This window comes from Sinocyclocheilus anshuiensis, unplaced genomic scaffold, assembly GCF_001515605.1.
Source record: "Sinocyclocheilus anshuiensis isolate Anshui unplaced genomic scaffold, SAMN03320099.WGS_v1.1 scaffold127, whole genome shotgun sequence".
Taxonomy (NCBI): Eukaryota; Metazoa; Chordata; class Actinopteri; order Cypriniformes; family Cyprinidae; genus Sinocyclocheilus; species Sinocyclocheilus anshuiensis.
The window spans coordinates 614,384-625,865 of record NW_015552528.1 but is presented as its reverse complement, the minus strand read 5'-3'; the positions used below and the strand labels follow the sequence as shown (position 1 = coordinate 625,865).

Here is an 11,482-nt window from a genome sequence, read left to right as displayed (position 1 = left end):
AGGTTCAAATAGGGCACAGAAAGGGGGGGGGGGGGGCTTAACTTATTAGTTAGCTGCCAATTTTCTTAAAGAACCCAGGAAGATATAACTAACCCCATTATCTTATCAGGGTTACACAATACAGAATTTCAAACAATTGTCACAAGCAGAAGTTTTAAGAAAAAAAGGTTTCTGGAGCTTCACTGAACTTGACGACTCATGACATAACATTTCTCACTGAATTACACACATACACCCTTTTGTTAGCTTCTCTATGGCTTTGATTACAGGCTTTATGTCTTCTACAAGAATGAATTCAGAGTTTGTGGTTAATTCTCCCTCCAGACTGAGAGCTGAAACAGATATGCGTATTAGATTAATAATCTCCTTCACACTGTCATATCGTGACTCATCTGTTAAACGGCAATATGTTTTCTCCCATTCTGTTGAACTGATTTTGTGCTCCTGATTGAACTGCTTCACTTTCTCATCCAGTTTCTGTTTCTGAATCTTCTGAATCTGAAGTTTCTGTTTCTCTGTTTTATCAAAAACATAATTAGTGAAGTGCGTCCTTTCATTTTCTTCCACCATCGTCTCTATTTTACTGATCAGATCTTTGAACTGTGGGAAACTGGCAGACTTGTTGTCCAGAAAGAAGAATCGATTTTTACAACTCTGTAAAAGTTTTTTGAGCTCTGGATCAGCATTATGTAGAAAATCTCGTTTTATTTTCCTCCAACTCATCTTTGTGAGTGAAGAGGATCATGGTGTATTTTGTATTTGCTCTCCGAACACATTTCTGAGTTTCTCCACTGTTTTTTTCCCCTCCTCGGTGAATCGACCAGTTTTAATCACAATAATAAAAGCATGTGGTCCAGGATAAGCATATGTTACACATTCCACTATTTATTTTATAACTTCCTCCTCACTGAGTTCAGTATCATAAAGTCCAGGCATGTCGATCACTGAGATCTTTCTACCAAACCTCACTCTGGTTTCTGACTGACACCGTTTCGTCTGAGAGGTTGAACTTGCCGAACATTTGAACAGGTTTCTGCCGATGATGGTGTTTGCAGTGGCACTTTTCCCAGATCCAGTTTTTCCCAGCAGAAACAGCCTGATCTGGTCTTTCCTCTCAGTAATCACATTAATCTCATCTGGATCTGCTGCTGCAGACTCTCCTGAAACTACAGATCAAATCACATCATTGTGCTGTTTATATTAAAGGCAATGAAAACAAATATAGTGAAAGTAGGCTATGCCATCCATTATGTGCAAAAAAAGGGGCTAAAATCACATTACATTCTTACATTGTAACATTACGATCTAAAAACTAAAATAATGCTTTTTAAGGCAGAAGTTCAATTCACTAAACTAAAAATGAAAGTAAATAAACACAAGTACATGTAATAACAATATCTTACCAGTTATTTTAAAGCCCTTAATATTAAGCATTTTTTAGGACAAATTGGGTTATGCACATTCAAAAATTAACCATGGTTTTACTACAAATCCAAAACTCCAAAAAACCATGGTTACTATAGTTAATAGTGTTTTGCTACACTAATCATAGTTTAACCATGGTGTTTGTAGTAAAACTGTGGTTATACAAATGGTAATCAATACACCAAAAACCATGGTTACTACACTTTTCCTGTAGTAACACCATGGTTGATTTTTGCTCACTTTATGTCTTCTGTTATTATTCAGATGTGCTTGTATCAAACTACTGTATATCGATATAGGCGGTATTGCCTCATACCATATCGCCTATTAAAAATAAATCGATATATCGTACAAACTCGATATACCGCCAAGCCCTACTTCATACGTCACAAGGTTTCCCTTTATGCAGAGATGGGCATAAATACACGAAAATGTATTTAAAATACAAATACAAAATACTGTGTGGAAAAATGAACAAATGCAAATTACATTAGATTTTTTTTTTCAAAAGTCTTTAAAATACAAAAAAGTATTTTGTATTTCAAATGCGTATTTTAAATACATGTATCTGAAATACTGCCCATCCCTGCCTTTATGCATTTATGCACACGCCTCAAAAACAGAGCTGGTATTTGACACCCTAAAATACAGTGATTAAATGTATATATATTTGAATGGGATGAAAGATGAAGAATGTACTGTACGTTAGCTTGCTTATTGTTCCCAAGAGAATCATTTAAGTCCACGTCTTACTAACAAGTAACTATGCTTCTAACCACAGGTCCAGAGCTGTAGCTCCTACCACGTAAGTTTGCGAATGTTTGATGAACTGTGGTTTCAGGAATCACCGAATCAGAAAACTATGTTGGTAACGATGGAACTTGCAGCCATAGTTGGCTAACGATGCCTTTGGGAAAAACACCCTCATTACATAATTGATTAACTTTACAGTTATCAAACTGAATTAAATCAATACTGAACTGGCCTCAGCTGAATAATAACACTATTGTCTTTTTGAGCTGCTTTACAGCAGAATTGAATCACTATTTTCTTATCACTCTGAAGCTGCTTTGAAAACTGTATTGTGCTATAGAAATACAAGTGACTTGATTTGCTAAGTTCCTTACACTTAATGACTAACGTGCATGTATTAGTGAATTAATTTACAACAACTACAAATCATCTTACAGTTGATACGAAGAGTCTCCATGCTGTGATTCCTCCTCATTTGTTTCATGATACATTTTCCTCCGTTCTCCATCATCACTCCTTCAATCTTCTGCAGTAGTTATTGTATCCGATCATCTGATTTTCTCCTGTTATTGAAACACATTCAGTACCATGTTGCTGCAGATCCACATGATCTTTGTGTTTCAGATATTCATCAATGGTCTGATCCAGATCCTCCTGTTCATCTTCATGTGTGAACAGAATCATGATGTGTTTCTGAACCTCAGGACCAAATAAACACTTCATATAATCCAGGATCTCTTCCTCATTTTGCACAGGTTTCTCTAGAGGAACGGTGAGCAGAACTGAACTGAGACCTGCTGAACATCCAGAGACCAGCTGCTCTTTCATCTTCTCCAGCTGCTCTTTATTCAGATCTGGATCCAGTAGATCTGGACAATTAATCACATCAACCTGGTTCCCACCGATCTGTGTTTGACCCTCACACACTTCAGACTCATGCTTCTTCCTAAGTTTTTGGACTTTAAACCTCTTTTCTCCCAGTATAGTGTTTCCAGATTAGCTTTTCCCAGAACCGTTTCTGCCCATCAGAAGAATCCGGATCACTGGATCATCTGGACTGGAGCTGAGCGCTGACATAAATGAAACGAAAATATGGAATAAGATCAGAATCAGGTCAGGTCAAGTTATAATCTTTTTCAATGCAGTGTAATGAAAGAACAAAATATACAATCTACACTCTAAAAATGTGTTGTTGTTGTTGTTGTTTTTCCAAACGCTAGATTTAGTCTGTTAGGCCGTTTTGCTGGGTTATTTTTTATTTTTTTTTATGTTGGGTAGTTTTTGTATAACTGAGCTGCTGGGTTAATTTTACTTGACAAATCAATTGATGCATACACTTTCCCAGTTCTGGGTCAATGTAACCCAGTTTTGGGTAGCTGTGCCTAAAACTGTATCAATTTTTCATAGGTTAACTTATTTTGTGTTCTGTTTGGAGAAAACCCTTCCTTAGGAGTATCTTCCTGAATGAAAGTAAAGTTTGTATTACATTGTTTTCCTATCAAATTATTGTTGTAGAAACAGGAAAACGTCTGTTGTCTCACATTATACCTTTTTTTTGTTTACATGTATGCAGAGGCTGTCACAGCCATCAGCCGGTGTGCCCATGAAAGCCACCAGAGGGCACTTCTCCCGAATCATCATATATTGTAATACTATGCACTGCAGGGGAGACCGGCCCTGCGTGCGTCCCAATGCTCATACTATCCATCCTAAATAGTACGTGAGATTAGAACAAGTGTGTCCCAAAGCATAGTATGTTGAAAAGAGTATGCCAGGAGACCCCGGATGGTCTACTATTTCAGGTCGATTTTTGAAGTGTGGATCCGTGCACACTCTGATGGCTAATATTACCCACAATCCATTGCGCTTTGACGAATGATTGGGTTGAGAACTACAAACACGAATACAAAGCGTTAATAAACTACTAGCATGGCGGATATGCGCGACCGACGGTTAAGTAGAGTGGTTTAGATAAAGGGGTTTGAGTTACTAATAATCAACATTTAACCTGGTAAAAAATTATTTAATGTTATTTGTGTTAGGATATTTCATCTACAACAGCAATGTAAAGTTTTATAAGCATCCGTTTGGTCGTTAGCTTTTAAATGCATAATTATGCAGAAAATATGAGCACCAAAAGAGTACATACTTTAAGGGCGTAGTATAAGTAGGCACATTGGAATGCAGCATTTGTTTTTTGGTTGTGGACTTCAATTTCCATCACTCTTTGCCTGGGATATTATGTTTAATTGCTTTCAGCTGTGTGTAATGTACCTAGTTAAACCCTCTGGTTGCTGCAGTATTGCTTTTGTTATTCTGTTTTGTCTTGTCTATTATGTGGATTACCTTGTGCCAGTGCTTTCTGCCTTTTGCCTTGGTATGGATTATTGTTTTGGGAATTCCCAATAAAGCTGCAATTGTATTTTCTTCTAGTTTTCAGAGTGTTCTGTGACAGAGGCGCTGTAACGGGGAGAAGGTTGGTCGATTCCAAGGGCCCTGATTCCAATTAGCTTTGCCAAGATGAGAATGAATCCCCTATGTCTAGTAAACCTTTAAAGTTTGAAACGGCTTCATAAATTAGTGTTTTCAGATAGCAGTATTGCTATTTCTGTGTTGCAAACATCAAATAATAACGAAACTGATGTTATGCATCAACTAAAGATTTTATAGATTTGTTTAGATTGTAGTAGGTGGCGACCAGTGACTCTTAAAATGTATTTGAGATTTGTTCAAAAACTCAAGAAATAAGTCTTCATTAATTTCAAACATACATAATGAGTTCATTACCGAACGGTGCTTTCAAACTGAATGCTAAATGATTGATCGTCTTCGGCAAATTCATGCCTGCACGATGGGTGGTGCTGACTGAGAATCCATTAAAAAAGTAAATAAGATAAATAAAGTTTGGGGTATTACACCAGAAACACAAACTATCTATAATGCTTACAACTTTAAAAAGACAATAAACTTACAATCAATTCCCATTTTCTCAGCAATTCCTTGCCACAGAACTTCTTTTGTGTCTATATTTTTGTAATTGCTGTGACTTTAATCAAAAAAGTTCTCTATTCTCAGCAGTGGCAGTTCTAGTAACTGGGGGGGCCAGGCAGGGGCCACTTCTGCTTTTAGGGGGAACACTTTCAGGATCTAAAAAAAATGTTTTTGGGTGACATGGGGTCTATGAGGAATGGCAACATCAAAGCAAGCAGCCATACATAATTTTTGGGGATTTATGGCTTGGCATACACAATTGTGTTCACAAATATTGTATTCAACAACGCTGTTTGCACTGCACTCTTCCGTTACTTGATTTTTATTTTGGTGCATCAATCTGTTAAGTTATTTAGTATAGGATAGTATAGTATCCTACACAAATATTGTATTACCATGAAGTAATCATCTATGCTGTTTAAAAAAAAAAAAAAAAAAACATTTCAATGTCCATTATGGCACCAAGTCAATACACGATATAAAAACTTCAACAGGTAGATTGTCTCTCTCTCTTTCTCCTCTGCACCTGTAGCTGGTGTGTGGTGAGCGCACTGCATCCAGGTGGATGCTGCACACTGCTGGTGGTTAAGGAGAGACCCCATGATATGATTGTAAAGCGCTTTGGGTGAACAACAATACACAATAAAGTGCTATATAAATGCCTCATTCATTCATTCATTCATTCATAGACTACTTGGATGGTCTAAATCATGTTTTAGTGCAAGTATAAGAGCAATAAAAACTTTAGATTTTAACATTAGAAAGAAATACAATAATATCAAAGCACTGAAACTGGATCAGTTTCGAAAACAATCTGATTGACTGATTTTCTGTTATTAACAGAGGTGGGAATGTCTGTAATTACCCAGAACCTACTATCAACCATATACTCTAGCAACCCCCCAGCAACTGCATAGCAAGAGCCTAGCAACCACCCAGAATATCCTAGCAACCAACTATTTTAGCAAACACCTAGAACATCTAACTAACCTGGAACATTAAACTATTTATGTGACTTTAAGACAAGCCAGCATAAATTTGTCTTTCAAACTTTTCAATCTAGGTTTTTTTTCTTAAATGCTTACAATTTGGGGGGCAAACTTGATGACACAGGGGCACTGGCCCCCCGGCCCCCAAACAAACAAACACTCAGCATCCATTCTCTTCCAGGATACTTTTCCTCAGTGTCTACACGTTTTCAAAGCTGCTTTCTGTGCTCTAGCGTCACCAATCTCGCCCGTTTGTGCAACAGTGGCAGCTCCAGGCACATGATCTCATGCGCATCTAATAGGTAGTTTGCACATGACGTCACTGATGACACGTGAAATGCAGCCGGAGGGCAGGAAGTGATTTTTCTCCATAGAAATCACTAGCAGAAACTCAAAATGCCTGTGTTTTGCGTTGTTTATGGATGCTCCAATCGGCCAAACCAAGAAACCACAAGGAGCTTTTATCGTGTACGAAAATGTGTTGTTCATAAGTGGGGAAAAGTCAAGAAATTGACTGAAAAACGCAGGAAAACGTGTCTTGTAAACCTGCGTCTGCGGTCGAGAGGAGCGGAGCCGGACACTGCTCATGTGTGCAATATCTTTGTACAGATGTATCGATACTCTAAACCACGATCAGCAATGCAGCGATTGGCTGGCGGCAAGACAGCAACGTAATGACATCATATAATTAAAAAAAGACACCTGACAAAAAACTTGACAAATTTCTGGACCTTTATAGGGAGACAGCAACGCGAACAAAACTACATAAATGTAATAATAGATAAATGAAATGTGCACTGTTTTTATTTATTTATTTATTTATTTTGTTTTTTTTTACATGATTCCCAATTATTTATATTCACAATTTCTAGTATTTGTGCGGGCATTGCATCTTTATTTCAATGTTGTAATTAGCAATTCATGCAATTTTATCTTTGAAGCAGATTTGTTATGTGACAGCATTAGACTGAGCTGAAAAACCTGAAAAGCATTGTTTATTGAACTTGTGTCTTTGTATTTATTTTCTGCTATTGCTTGTAATTTGGTTATCTGTAGAAAAGATTTTTAGCACTGAGCCCATAGTAGCAGCCAGAATTGTTTTTCCAAATGTTTATTTTCTTTATTATTTAAAAAAACAAACAAAGTGTAGGCCTATTTTTTTGTTATGAATGTCCCAATTGTGGAACAGGATGTGAAAATTTCAGATAAATGTTTATGTTATAAATTTTGGTTGCATTTGTGAGTTAATAAAAATGTAGATGTTGTTTAAAATATGTATATAATATTATAATATCGATATATCGATCAATATACTTCTGTATCGAAACGAATCATAATCGTATTGTAGAATTTGAGGTATCGCAAATATCGTATCGCTGGGTATGAGAATCGATATCGTATCGTGATAAACCATCCGATTTACACCCCTAATAATCACACTCATCACTGGACAGAGGATAAGTATTACACCTTTCAAGGTCTCTAACGTGCCCTATAATGACCTCTATGGGGGTTTTAAAGCACACAGTGATGTTACAAAAGAGGTACTGCAACAGTTCAATTAAGGAGGTTTACAAGATATTACAATACAAAAAAATGTTACAGCCCAAATCAATGTCTGACCAAAAGCAAACACATTTCTCAGAAGCATTAAAGTAACATCCTGCTGGCTCACTGCCTTCTGTCTTATCCAGTAAGACGCATGGTTATTCATTATGGCTTGAGGTTGTATGCTAAGGTCACACACTTGATGGCGGTGATGTCATAAAGAAACCAAAGCTTTATGGGACCTGACAGGATTGTTTGGGCTCAGAAACGGGCAAACTCTTACAACCAGATGCATGAAACAAATACTACAAAAGTGTTTTTCTTAGGGACTGGTCAAACATAATTTTTCATTTTTTATTATTTAAAAAAAAAAGTTTTTTTATTATTTTTTTTTTTTTTATTATTTTGCATTTTCTTGCCTTTTTCCCCATTTCATTGCCCTGCTTATCACATTTTCAGGGCTCCAGACAAAAAAAATCACTTAAGGAGCCATTTCTACAGCATTATCATTTCAATCCATATTGTAGATGTCCTGGAAACTAAGATTCACTTAAAGTGGGAACTAAACGTCTATTCCAAGATGTGTGTATGGAGTCAAATAACTGTTTATTACACAGAATCTGTGGCAATATCACAGACCATAACTATGTCAGCATCTTGGTCATTGAGTGCAGTTTGTTATGTGGCATTGTTTACAAGCTTTACACGTTTTCCGCAGTTTGAAACACCAAATGAGACATTGAGACATTACATGAGACATTTCAGTAAGTTGCACTGTATCTTATAGACCAATAGGTGGTTTGCAATCACGTGATTCTGATGACGCGTGAAATGCAGCTGGAGGGCAGGAAGTGATTTTTCTCCATAGAAATCACTAGCAGAAACTCAAAATGCGCGTTGTTTACGTTGTTTATGGATGCTCCAATCGGCCAAACCAAGAAACCACAAGGAGCTTTTATCGTGTTGTTGTTCATGTTGTTCATAAGTGGGGAAAAGTCAAGAAATTGACTGAAAAACGCAGGAAAAAGTGGCTTGTAAACCTGCGTCTGCGGTCGGGAGGAGCAGAGCCGGATAATGCTCGTGTGTGCAAATGATTAATATAAGATATAATAATATATGAAGATATTAATAAAGATATAAATAGATTGGGCTGCCACCTCTCATGCATTCAGAATTCACTCAGTGCTAAATGCCACACATAGACACGATGTAAATAAGATATTATTTGCAGTTCAGAAAGCTTCACTGATTATAAAGGAACATCGCGAGATTGCGATAAATTGAAGTGAGTGACAGCTTTTTAGTGATATTTGAAAGCGCTATTGATAAGCGCTATTTGCTGGCTTTAATTTTATCTTTGAAGCAGATTTGTTATGTGACAGCATTAATTAAAGTTATCTGCATCTCCTGCGCTCCATCAAGCCACTCCCATAATAGCTGTCAGCACTCAAATTAATGCACGACTCAGATTAACAAGCATGTGTGTAAGACTCCAATACAAGTATGAAGTAGTTATTTTATCACGAATACATTTTTCAGTGAGTAAAACTGGCTGTGTCTATAGTACACACAACATTATAATATTATTTTGAAATTTATTTTTAAATGATTATTATTTTAAATGATTGTCCCTGGATCAGTAGGGTACTCTTGTAATATAGCAGCAGTGGCTGGGATAGATTTTAAATATCAATTCCACTTAAAAAGATGCAATCTAATCCTGTTTACATGAAATAAGATGCTCCCGAGCAGGTTTAAGCTTACGGACCTGTCGCTATGACAGCAAGTCCAGGATCAGCTTCGAAGAACCAAACAATCCAAGATCATGCCGAATCATCAACATTGCAAAAAGAAAACAATTCTTAGTTTCATATAAGGGGATGGTTGTAACACTTTCTAAAGATGTGTTACAAACCCACCCCACCCCTGTCAGTCATTGTTTAGCTAGCTGTATTAGCATAATGGTTTGAAATTAGACGGTGAAAAATGCATCACATTTTGCCTGAGAAACTACAATTTAATCTAATACAATTTAATCTAATATAAGTTAAACAATTTTATCAGCAATAGTTTAAGTATATTAAGTAACATTACATTCTTACCTCAAAATCATTTTTTTCTCTATAAAACTGGCATATGCCTATTTCCAGCCTTGATAACCATCCATGTGTATCTGGGAGGAAGTGGGTACACACTGAACACATCTTATCCCTGATTGGTGGAACTGGGGGTGTTACAACTCTCCATATTACAACCATTCTTATGCTGTGTTCCAATGTGCCTACTTATACTACGCCTTTAAAGTATGTTTTGGTGAAGAAAAAGTACACACTTTTGAGCATGTAGTAGAAGAGTAGGCAAGCTTTGGGAAAGTTACACGCACCCTGACACTGTGTAAACTGGCCTGTCAATCATCTTGTCACAGTTAACATTCTCCACATTGCATTTCATTTAACTTCCTACCGTATTAGAGAGCGAAGAAGTAGCTCGTTGATCTGTGAGCCGTGGGTCTTTATGCAGAGAACTCTGCTCATATTTTCTGCATAATGATTTATTTAAAAGTTAATGGCCAAATGGATGTTTATAAAAGTTTACATTGCTGTTGCAGATGAAATATAACTCAGATAAGATTTAATAAATATTTTTTACCAGGTTAAATGTTGATTATTAGTAACTCAAACCCCTTTATCTAAACCTCTCTACTTGACCATCGGTCGCACATATCCGCCATGCTAGTAGTTTATTAACGCTTTGTATTCGTGTTTGTAGTTCTCAACCCAATCATTCATCAAAGCGCAATGGATTGTGGGAAATATTAGCCATCAGAGTGTGCACGGATCCACACTTCAAACATCGGCCTGAAATAGTAGACCAACTCTACTATTCCTGGCATACTCCTTTCAACATACTATGCTTTGGGACACACTTGTTCTAATCCGCTAACAGAGTGCGCGGAGGTATGCAAATATGTATGTTGAATTGTACATTTGAACTGGTATTTAAAATTTTGCCATTAAAAACAACAATAACATTTTTTTTATTTTTCTTGTGGCAGGGTAAGTAGAATTTTGAACCACTAGCCCAACACTCACTGGCCAAGAGCAGTGAGTAATTCCCTCTTATCTTTTGTTGTTTGATTAACATTAATGACACAGAGTGCAGCAGGTGGATTATATTAAGATCTAAATCACAGATCTAATATCAGAATTTTCACAACTGTTTTCGTTAAGACATATCCATCTATGTTTACATGTGAATACATGCCAGGAGAGATATATTTTGAAGTAATTCAGTGTTGCATGCTGTCTGAGAGAGAGAGGCGGCTTTCAGCTTTCTGTGCACGCACTTCAGGTGTGTCAGTAACACACTGGGATCTTTTTCATGGCTTATTGTGTGTAAAATCTAGTTCCCTTTCATGGGAATGAGACACTGCATCCTCAAGGGGTCGCTATGGGGAACGCCTCGTCGTGACCCGTGTCTGAAGCATACATTGAAAAAACACCAACAACACGTTGGCCGGCGACAGCCATGACGCCACTATCGGTGCAACTATAGTATAAATAGGCACCGGGAGAACACATCATCCTCTTCTTCGTCTTCATTGACTGTTTTGTTTGAAGCGTGCATTTTTGTGGTAAGAGTGATCTCTATTCATATCATTATGGCGAGAACTAGCAAAGCGTTTAGAGGATGTGTGCATCCGTGTTGTCGTTGTTTAACATCTGATGACACACACGATCTATGCGTTATTTGTTTGGGCGAAGACCATGCACGCG

At 37.1% G+C, this 11,482-nt stretch overlaps 1 pseudogene; it reads right to left on the bottom strand.

Moving 5' to 3' along the window:
• Positions 1-213: 213 nt before the first annotated feature.
• On the bottom strand, positions 214-3,255 carry LOC107663579 (GTPase IMAP family member 5-like; annotated as a pseudogene).
• Positions 3,256-11,482: the final 8,227 nt, after the last annotated feature.